Raw genomic sequence first — 11,645 nt, forward strand, 5'->3', positions numbered from 1 at the left:
ATGGGCAAACTCCATATTCAGTAGACACACTATACTTTCAGAGATCAGTTGAGATTATGATTACTCTTCCACCTGTGCCACGCCCTCTCTTTATTGTTCCTTTTTTATGACCAGGCATCCTGCTTAGCATTGGATGAAATGTGATGAGCAAGAGGTGTGGTCTTTGTTCTCATGGTCTTGGGGTCTCTGTGTTTCTCTCTCTCTCACAGTCAGATTGGTTAATTGACGCCTGAACTGTTTCTCTGGGACAGACCTGGCGTTAATCTCTCTTCTCTCCATTCCACTCAGTAACAAAAGGTGAAGGCCACTGCTTCATCATGTGCTCTGTTTACTCTCCATGGGCCAGACCATGGAAAACAAATCTGAGAATCCTTATCTTGGGTGAAATTAACAAAAATGAAGAAATACCTTAATAAATATTTTACACTTGAAATTGGTAGTTTTCTCAAGCCATAAAAATTAAATGGGCAACATTTCTAAGCATTAGTTTGAGATACATTTTATTCTAAAATCATTTTATATTATGTTTTCCTCTTCAAATCTAATTTCGGATTGATACAATACTTTCATTTTCTCTAAGAGAGATAATGGGGTCTGTATTTTTGCGGCTGAACGGCTTTAGACTTGAACAAACAGGAAAGTATCTTCTGGAGATACCTAGAAGAACACCTCAGAGTCTTGTACAGAACAGCTCCCAAATCTGAAAGGAGTTGGCGGCAACTTCCAGAACTGATGAACATTCTAACGTATTACCATTAGGGTAGCTTAGAACTGTAAACAATTCCAGCCTGCCTATTTGGGGAGGAAGCATCTCTTCTTCTTTTCCCAGAAGCCTCTGGAGAGATGCCCAGCCCAAACGCAGAAGCAGAATGATCTATGACCTCCACCATATGCCTTTAATTTTCTATCCATCCAACCGCATGCCCTGCTATTCCTCCAACATCACATTGAAACTATCTCTTGTCCCCTTGTCATGCTTCTGCATTCTCTCCTCTTGTCTTTGCTAAAGGTCCCATCTTTTCATTTACCCAAAATTTTTGACACTTAAGTGCCCAGCCCCATCTCACCTTCTCCACAGATCCTTTCCAGAACTATCCATTCCACCTAGATCATCCTGTCTCTGAATTCCCATAACACCTATTCCATATATTTGCCACACAATAACCTATTTCTCTGTGATATCGCTTCTCATTCTGCCTTGTGGCAGAGTTGCTGGAATGTGAATGAAATTTATACACCTGTATAACTCCTCTTTTCTACCAACAAAGGAGCCTCTTGAGTGCTTCAAGTGACTGTCTTGAATATAGTTCCACGGCACCGTGACACTATTGATGATAATTTTGAATTCGTGATTCCAGACAGTATGTTTCCAAGTTTTTTGGATAAGCCACCTTCACTATTTATGTCACACGTGTGAGAATGGGGCACAAGCTCTCAGAGTCAACTAGGAACAGAATTGATGCATGTCTGTCAATTATACACTAGGATAATATAATTCTTTAAATACTAACAAGAACTAACATTTATTGAAAAGGGCCAATGGGCCAAACTATTTCCCACTTTTAGGGTGAGGAATCGAGGTCATACAAACCAAGGAGGAGGCAGGGGCAGGTCTCAAACTCAGGTCAGACCTTCTCCAAAATATTTGCTTCTCCTTAAAAATAGTTATCTAATAGGGAATACATGGGTTGATTGATAGGACACAGGGCACCAAATCTCCTGCTAACACTTCAATCCACTAGGTCTGTCTAAACTCCAAGATGATTTTTACACTATTGACTATTATTTACTAGTGGCTGCATGGACAACTATTATTAACCCCGTTTTGTAGGTGAGGAAACTAAATGATCTAATCGCCAAAGAATATGCCTACTCTGACTTCTCAGTCTAAGATCTTTCCATGATTCTATGCACTTTTTCCAACAAATTGATGTACTTCCTGTACTTCAAAGGCCTTTCCCAACCCTGCTTACCTGGTGATTGCCTCTTCATTCCCAAAGACTAGCCAGTTGTCACTTTCATTATGTAGTTTTTCCTGAACACTTTCTCTACAAAGAATGTGTTTTATTTTTTTTTTGTATTGTCAGCATACAGCAATTCCATAATAAGCTCTTTGGGTTAAAAATGATCCTGTAATTTCAATGTTGTATACTTATTTAAAGTTAACATTTCTTTTTTCTTATTTTTATTTATTTTTGTGGCAAAATCTTTTCTTAGTCATAACTTTCAAGTTTAGATGAGGGCTGTTTTTTCCTTTTAAACATTACTAACATTTTATTTAGGCATATTTTTCCTCAGTGAGAAACAGTAGAAATTGGCATCATACCAAGTAGGCTGATTCAGCAAGAATGCACCTGGCAAACTCAAATAATTTTGTTTCATACTTTTAGATTTTCTGCTGTGAAAAGCTATAATAGGTCACATAGTAGCTAGAGAGAGAACGATCATGCAAATTTGATTTTAATTCTTAACTGTCATATCAACTATGTTGATTCTTTTGTCGATATAGAAGACTTATGTATCTCTTGGCTATATGAGTCATGTAAACAAGACTCCTATTTTATTTTAATTATCTCCCTGTATACGTTCCTCCCTTTTGTAGAATTAAAAATTAAGCCTGCACATATGAGTCAATGGTTTGGCCAGATCATTATCAGTAGCTGATTTTAAATATAGAAACACTGTTTATAAATATAGAAATATTTTAAATATAGAATAAATATATATTTTAAATATATTAAATATAGAAATATAAACGTAAAATATAAATATTTTAAATATAGAAATATTTTAAATATAGATACACTGTTTATAGGATTAAATTCAATAAGAGACCATGCTTTAAAATACATTTATACAGACATTTTTTTTTCTTTTTTTTAACGTCTTTATTGGAGTATAATTGCTTTACAATGTTGTGTTAGTTTCTGCTATATAACAAAGTGTATCAGCTATATGCATACATATATCCCCATATCCCCTCCCTCTTGCATCTCCCTCCCACCCTCCCTATCCCACCCCTCTAGGTGGTCACAAAGCACCGAGCTGATCTCCCTGTGCTATGCGGCTGCTTCCCACTAGCTATCTGTTTTACATTTGGTAGTGTATATATGTCAATGCCACTCTCTCACTTCGTCCCAGCTTACCCTTCCCCCTCCCCGTGTCCTCAAGTCCATTCTCTACATCTGTGTCTTTATTCCTGTCTATACAGGCATATTCTAAAAGTCAAAACCCTAAAGAATATTATCTATCATAACTGTACAGAATATTTCAGATATTTTCACCAGCTCTTGGCTGAGATATAAGAGCGATTCTTGTCCTCAAAGTAATCAACAACAAACTAAAATGTACTGGGTTCCTTCACTGTCCTAACAATTATGCTAAAGTTTATATATTTTTACACATTTCATTGTCAAAATAATTCAGTATAATAGATATAATATTCATATTACAGATACAGAAGCAGGAGCTAAGAAGAACTTCTCAAAATCATACATCTTCTAAGTAATAAATCAGGTGTGTTGGACTCCCAAATCTATGCTTGCTTTATGTCCTCAGTTTATTAGAGAAAATGTGATACAGTTGTGAGACTATTAGAAAAATTTTTGTTTCATGAGCATAAAGACTGTGACTCTCAGGTTCTTTTTTTGGAAATATGACCCTTAAAATGGTCACATAAGATAAACACCATCCCTCAAAGCCCCATTGTTTCTTTGCTGGAGGAAGTACGAATGCGATTAAAAACTCTTGGTTAGCAATACCACCAATAGTGCTGAAAATGACAATATGTATGTCACAGAACAAGACTGATGAAATCACAGTCTCAACAATACAAATGACTTAATTGTTAAGAGTTCTTAACATTTCCAAACAAAAGTGAGTATGGAATGGTGGCTTATAAAATTAAACCTTTCAAGGTTAGTTTTTTGTTTGTTTGTTTTAAAATGTGTGTGAGTGTGTTGATAACATTGAAAGGGACTTCATGTTGGCATCGAAAATAGCAGGTCACTCTTTGCCACAAGGAAGGGAGGATTTATATTTGGCCAATGGAAAAGAATGTTGATATATATTTTGGTATTATACTATGGAAGAAAAAATGTCAGCTGGTCAAATTTTGAATAAGCAAGCCAATCTTTGGTTTATGGTCCTTAAAAAGTGCTCAATAATACCATAACTAATAAAGTTATTCATAATTTTTATCAATAATAATTCAAAACTTCTCTGGCCAAAACCCATTGATTTCCAAAATTCCTTTTGTAAGAAAAACTTAAACTGCATATAAACTGAATATAATTTAATTATTTTGCTGTTTTATTTTTAAAAATCTGTAGTGTAACTTCCTTGATAAAACTTAATGCTTTTAAGTAGATCATATATAAAAATAATACGTGAAATTTCAAAAATAAAAATTAAATGCATAAATTAATGCAAACCACCAAGGATTAACAATGTAAAGGATAAAATACCATCTCTTAAAATTACTAATCTTAAAACTGTTTATATTTTAACAGTTTTAAAATATAAACTTTATATTTTAACAGTTAAAATTTCAAGGAAGAAAATCATTATGCAACCTTAATGTTGAAAGACTGTATACATTTTTTTTTTTTAAATAAATCATTTATTTATTTTTGGCTGTGTTGGGTCTTCGTTGCTGTGCGTGGGCTTTCTCTAGTTGCGGTGAGCGGGGAGGTCTTCGTTGCGGTGCGAGGGCTTCTCATTGTCGTGGCTTCCCTTGTTGCGGAGCACGGGCTCTAGGCGCGCAGGCTTCAGTAGTTGTGGCACGTGGGCTCAGCAGTTGTGGCTTGTGGGCTCTAGAGCTCAGGCTCAGTAGTTGTGTCTCACGGGCTTAGTTGCTCTGTGGCACGTGGGATCTTCCCGGGCCAGGGCTTGAACCTGTGTCCCTTGCATTGGCAGGCAGGTTCTTAACCACTGCACCGCCAGGGAAGCCCAAAAGACTGTATACATTTTTGTATTTTTAAATAATAAATGTATTTTGTAGGTTTACAAGCAAGGTAAACAAAATCATAGGTGAGAAGCTATGTCTAATTTTAATTGAGGGACGACAGGTTATTTACAACAATGAGAAAATATTCTGAATCAAAAGTAGATTTCCTTAATTCAGTGGCTACAGTGTCACAGGGATACCTCTCATAAAAATAAAACTGAGCATCAGATTTCCCACTATTCTTCCTCACGTGACAGAGTCTTTATACTAGGGCCCAGGGTTGTAGTGCAACAAAATGAGTAGAAAATGAGCCATAGGGTCTGGTAGATATGTGCTTGAAAGTCAGGCCCACGATGTTCTACCCATCTGTAACTGGACAAGTTCCAGTACATGTGTGAACCTAGATTTGTTTGTCTACATAACATTGATAATAACCCTACCCCAGGAAACTCACCAAGTGCAGTGGACAGCACACATAAGTAGTTAAATAAGCATGCCTATTTTTAAAGTCTGTTGCAAAGTGGTATTGTTATATAATGAGGTCACCTTGCTGCATAGGCATTTCATGCCTATGGCAGGTGTGAAAAGCATACAGAGGACTAACTAGGTCACCAAGCGAATTCTTAGTATGAAACCTTGTTCCCAAGCCTTGCCATATAAATAAAATTTTTGTGAGTCTTTCTAGTAGAATACTTATAAATATACAGTGAGCTTTATGCTTGTATTTGGCATGTGTAGCTGGAGACAACTTCCAGAAACACCTTTGGGTCACCTCAACTCATCATTAAGTGATCTAGTGGGAAGGCAGAGAAATGGAAGCCATGATTATCCATTGGGTAAACAATATACACGTATATAATCGAATACCAAGTCAACCGTACTCTGATTTCAAAGCAATATATGAACAGCCTTAAAGTCATTTAAATATATAAATGTGATATGCCACATGATATAGGACATAATATCTGCTTTTCCAAGCAGAATAAGATGATTAAAATAATTCAATAGGCTAGAGCCATGGTACCCTTCATAAAACAAGATAGAAAATGAGATAATAACAATAAAGTTAATTATTGAGATACTAATATAAGTCATTAAACACACAGAAAAACTCTCAACAATTGAACATAACTTCACCTGAATTCTTAGGTTATCTTAAAAGAGAAAAATCTTTGCATAGGGGAACATTATTTGACACTCATGATCTACAAATAGTGAAGTTGGAAAGGTAGCAATTCCATAGGGCAGAGACAATAACAGAACCAGGGTAACAATCACGAAATGGACAGTATTTAAGCTTTTCTATTCCACTTTTAAACTTTGCAAGATGACAGTCTTATAGCCAAAGGCATCACCTAAAATAAAACAAAAATGACTGTTAATGCACATAAGAAGCCAAAATAATAATAACAAAGTAGACAGAAATATAATTTCTTTCCTTTATTGCCTTCATGAGTCAAGGTAAAACTAAATTTTGCTATAGCTTTAACATGTTTGCACTCACAGGAACAACTAATATCCCATCTAGAAAACATTCTCCCACAGGGAATCTGGCACAAATAACCTACAGGACACTGCTGCATAGATTAGCTTATAATTATCTATTTTGTAGATAAATATATTTATCTTTGGATTTTAGCTCTCTCTAAAATCATGTATCAGAACAAAACATAATCTTATGCGTACATACAACAGACTACTTGAACTTCTGAATATGTCATACGGGCAGGAGTAAAGCTATTAGTCAGAAGATGCGCCTGGGACCCTGCAACAGAGTTGCTGTGAGTTCTAGCTGCATTGAGAGAAGAAATGCATAAATGCAGAGGCAGTGGTGTCAGAACATGGCAGGAGTTTGTTCACCTACACTTTTGGCATCTCTCTTTTGGACCTCAAATGATGGTTATATTGAACTCAAACCTTAATTGGCATTTTGCAGCCTCTTTGATACCACTCTGTTTAATGCTGGTGCTGAGAGGTAAGACAGGAGTAGAACAAGGAATGTTGGATTTAGGGAGGATATTGCTATGGTCTGAATGTTTGTGGCCCCCAAAACTCACATGCTGGAATTCTAAGGCCCATCGTGAGTATTAGAAGATAGGGCCTTTGGGAGGTGATTAGGGAAGGAGGGTGGAGCCCTCATGAGTGGGATTAGTGCCCTCATAAAAAGAGACTCCACATTGCTCCCAGCCCCATCCACCCCATGAGGATATAAAAGGAAGTCTGTCATTGAAAGACAGCCTTCCCCTGACCATGTGGGTACCTTCATCTTTGACTTCCAGCCTCCAGAACTGTGACAATTTTTTTTTTTTTTTGGTTTATAAGCCACCCAGTCTGTGGTAATTTGTTATAGCAGCCTGAACAGATTAAGACAGATATGGAGGTGAGACTGTTGAATGTATTTTCAGGAATGAAAGCAGAAGGAAAATGGGATGGGATATAATTCATGCTAGCTGGTCTTCCCAGCCCCCCAGGACAGAAACAAACAAGAAAGGGGAAAAATGATATATTTTAATGATACTAATGTTTTATCAATTTCAATTTTACCTTGATTCTTTACTAATTTTCACTTTAGATTGAAGAGAACTCGTCACTAGAATTTGTTTTAACACTAAGTAAATAGTATCTTTTGATACAAGAAATATTTAAGTATTTCTGATGTTAAGGCTATATATTTTGGACAAAGAAAATAAAACTAGGAAAGGGATGAGTAGTAATTAGTCTGATTCTGGAAGGCTGAGCAACAAGTGGGTTTATAAAGATTAACAATGAGATCCTCTGTTCTAATGGGACATCCACAAGTTACTCCTTCCTTTGGTTTGATCCAGAATACATGAATTCTTTTTGTAGTTCCGTAGTTCTATTTGTCTCTGAAAAATAATTTCTGTATGCTCAGTCATGACACAATGTAATTTCCTTACAGATGGGAGCTTCTCTTCTGAAGACATTAAAACACGTTGAGCAGATTCTCACCCATAATAAAAAGCTATCAGAAGGTCTAACTGCAGTAATATACTTAAGGAAATAGATAAAGCATCATTTCCTTTTCAAGCTTAGTATGTAAGAATCGGGAATAGTTTCTTGCTTCATGATTCTGAACATAAACACCATTTCCCTTTACAAAAAAAGAGGCATATGAAGAAAAAAATTAAACATCCCTTTTCAAAAAAGTTTTTAGTGGTGGACATTAGTCTTGCAATGAATGTTTTACTTCCCTTGAATTGTGAAAACACTCTCATGGAATTTGAAAATAATTATTTCAGTAAAAGGGTGTAGAGCTCCTGAACTTGCATAATTTCCCATAAGAAAAATTAAATCAGAATTATGTAAGTATATCACTACAAATCCAGTTGGCCTTGAGGCAATGCCTGGGAAGAAATAAGGATGCAGTGAGCCGCAAAAATCAGGTTAGCCTCAAGGTCTACTCGTCCCCGGCAATCTTACTTCAGTGACGATTTGGAGTCAGACCAAAGTGCATAAACTATCCATGGTGTTGAAACGATTTAAAGATTTTTGGTTTTACCAAAAACCCAAGCACAGAGTAAGAAAATGAAAGGGAAGAAATTCACTACATTAAAAGCAAGAGAGGTTGAATAATATGCAGCTAATTCGGCCTCGGCCTTCAGTGAAGCCAAGTGATTTGTGGAAGAAAACAAAATTAGCAGTGAGGCTAGGATTATTTGAATGAATAGTCTACATCTATCAAATTATTCATATGGATGGTCATTTTTCCTTTCCAAACAAAGATCCCCAGAAGGAATTTTCAGAAGCCCTTTAGATTTCCTGGCCAAACTATAGTTCTTAGCCATGATGTTTTTATATTATTACAAATAATAGAAACCATAAAGTAGCTTCTACTCTCTCACTATTGTCTATACGGTATCCTGACACTTCCTGTCAAAATAGTATGGATACAGAGTTTCAGTTTTTCAAGATGAAAAAGTTCTGGAGACTGGTTACACAAGAATGTAAATGTACTTAAAGCCACTGAGCTGTACACTTAAAAATGGTTAAGATGGTAAATTTTATATGTGTTTCATTACAATTTTTAAAAGTCAGAACATTTCAGTCTTCATTTGAAAAAATCAGATCTGATACCTCAGGACCTAGATTCTCACCTGTCAACCATCTCCAATTTACCACTAACCACCATCCTACATCATTCTTTTATCTGTCTGGCTTCTTTAGGCATGTGAATTTGTGGCTCCTGCTCTAACCCCAGAGCATCACCTTTCACAGTATAGCCCTCCAATGTCAGTCCCCAGCTGGGCAAGCTAAGGGTCTTGTCTTTGGTGGAGGGGCCAATACCCTCACCCCTCAGCGACTGATGACAAACACTAGCACAATTAAGACCATCCCTAAAAAACTCTATGCCAAACCTTGCCCCAAACACACTCTGCCTTTCCTCCTTTTCTCTCCATTTCTCTAAATATTGTTCTTCCTCACTCCTCACTCATCCGTGAAACCTCTATTGACTCTAATTCACAAGAGGTTCTTCCTTCTCTCATGTTCTGTAGCATTTAATTCCCCATTCCTCCTTCCCTCCAGGCCGTGGCAACCACATTCTTCTTTCTCTCGCTATGATTTTGACTAAGTATCTCATACACGTGGAATCAGACAGTATTTGTCCTTTTGTGACAGGCTTATTTCACTTAGCACAGTGTCCTCAGGTTTTATCCATGTTGCAGCACGTGTCGGGATTTTCTTCCCTTTTGGGGCTGGGTGGTGTTCCACTGTATGTATGTGCCACATTTTGTTTATCCATTCCTCTGTTGATGGACATTTGGGTTGCTTCCACCTTTTGGCTTTTGTGAATAGTGCTGCTGTGAACGCGGTTGTACAGATACCTCTTCGAGCCCCAGCTTTCAGTTCTTTTGGTTGTGTACCCATGGTGGAATTGCTGGATCACATTGTAGCTCTATTTTTCATTTTTTAGGGGGCCGCCATGCTGTTTTCCATGGAGGCTGTGCCATTTTGCATTCCCGCCGACAGTGCACAAGGGTTTCAATTTAAAATATCCTGGTTTTTAATGTTGGGAAGTAAATGAAATTGAACATGCTCTGTAGCTAAACAAAACACATTTGTGAACTGGATTCTGCATTAGCTCACTGTTTTTCTACTTCAGGTTTAGAGGCCAAAGGTAAACCCAGGATGAGTTCTTTTAAGTGGAGGGTTTGGAGAGCAGCTCAACAGAAAAGGCCAGGTTAGGCAGGCTTGAAGATTAGGATTCAAGGTATGAGATCAGTGTTCAAGAAAATAAGTGCCTGAAGCCCAAAGAAAGGCAGCCAGGGGATTACTTGGTGGTCTGTCTATCCAGCTGGTGAGACAGGTGACCCCCAGGAGGGGTAGCTTTAAGTTGAAGTCAGAACCCAGAGCTCAGGCAGGAGGAGATTGGTTTTTTTCCTAGGTATCCAGGACATGGGAATAGAGGAATTTAAGAAGCAGCCTAAGAGTGTCCTAGGGGAAGAGTTTCCTGACTAAAAGGGGAATGATAACTGCTTTGAACTTGTGTCAGGCTGAAGCTGCTTTTGGTTTATATCACCCTTTATTGTGATGTGCATTTAAGTGAAGTTTCCTTACACACTGTTGTGGAGATTGGTCTGGGCATTTGAACTCTGTGACTAGTAGGGAGCTAGGTTGTAGCAGGAGAAGGGTTTGTGGTCTGGAGAACTGTCTGTTTTTACTCCCAGGAACTGACAGCAGAAAGTTGATTTGAGACCAGTGACTGAGGGAGCAGCAGTGCTTCATTTTGTCATTTCTTTAGTCATCTGACCTTGGCTCTGATCTTAATCTTTCAGGCCCTTGGTGAGGGGACATGTATTACATTTTCAAAATGAAGATTATTTTATTCTCATTGTAAAAATGACCTGTGCTCATTGTAAGAAATTCAGGCAATACAGAAAAAAGTAGAAAGAATAAAGTAACTGTTACCTGGAAAAAAAAAAAAAAAGTATGGACTCTTATTCACATTTGCATCTATTTTTGGATGCCTTGCCACCCCCCACACACACATATTGACTCACTAACACACCCAAACATCAGTGACTGTATCTGTCTCCTCTGTCCCTAGAGTATTCTTAATAATGAAAAATTAGAGCAGAAATTTATATGCATAGATGTTTATTGCAATAATATGTACAATATTTAAAGATTTGAAAGGAGAAAAATGTTTAACAATAGAAAATAACTTCAAATAATATAATCATACCTTAGAATATTATGAATCCATTAAAATGGTATTTTAATAATTTTAAATAGCAAAATATTTAAAACATAATTTTGAATAAAAAGCAGGGTCAAATCCGCATAGACATCATAATTGTGGTTATACTATATACATAATCATGTAATTAACATAGGTATATATTTAGCATATGTATGAGACTGAGAGAGAGAGAGTGTATGTGTGTGTGTGTGTGTGTGTGTGTGTGTGTACCCACAGAGAGAGGTTGTGTAGAATAGACATTATATACATGAGTTTGGACTCCAGAGTCATGCTGCCTGAATATGAATCCCAGTTTTGCCACTTAATAAGCAAATTACTTAACCTCTCTTTTCCTCAATTTCCTCCTTTGTGAAATGGTGAAAATAAATATATGGTTGAGATTAGATGGGTGAATTCTACTTAGAACAATGCATAACAGAGAGTATATAATTCTTAGCTCTTATGATCATCTAAATATATACACACATTATAAGT

This window comes from Eubalaena glacialis, chromosome 15, assembly GCF_028564815.1.
Source record: "Eubalaena glacialis isolate mEubGla1 chromosome 15, mEubGla1.1.hap2.+ XY, whole genome shotgun sequence".
Classification (NCBI taxonomy): Eukaryota; Metazoa; Chordata; class Mammalia; order Artiodactyla; family Balaenidae; genus Eubalaena; species Eubalaena glacialis.